Here is a 275-nt window from a genome sequence, read left to right on the forward strand (position 1 = left end):
ACTCCCTAAATAGAACCCCAGCAGCACAGACACTGAGAGAAACAATTAATCATTGGGACCTCCTGAAACTGCAAAGCTTCTGTAAAGCAAAGGACACGAACAACAAGACAAACAATAGCCTACAGAATTGGAAAAGATCTTCAGTAAAACCACATCAAACAGAGGTCTGATCTCCAAAATATACAAAGGGCGATGGTGGCGCACGCCTTTAATCCCAGCACTCGGGAGGCAGAGGCAGGCAGATCTCTGTGAGTTCGAGACCAGCCTGGTCTACA

Source organism: Microtus ochrogaster, linkage group LG4, assembly GCF_000317375.1.
Source record: "Microtus ochrogaster isolate Prairie Vole_2 linkage group LG4, MicOch1.0, whole genome shotgun sequence".
Taxonomy (NCBI): Eukaryota; Metazoa; Chordata; class Mammalia; order Rodentia; family Cricetidae; genus Microtus; species Microtus ochrogaster.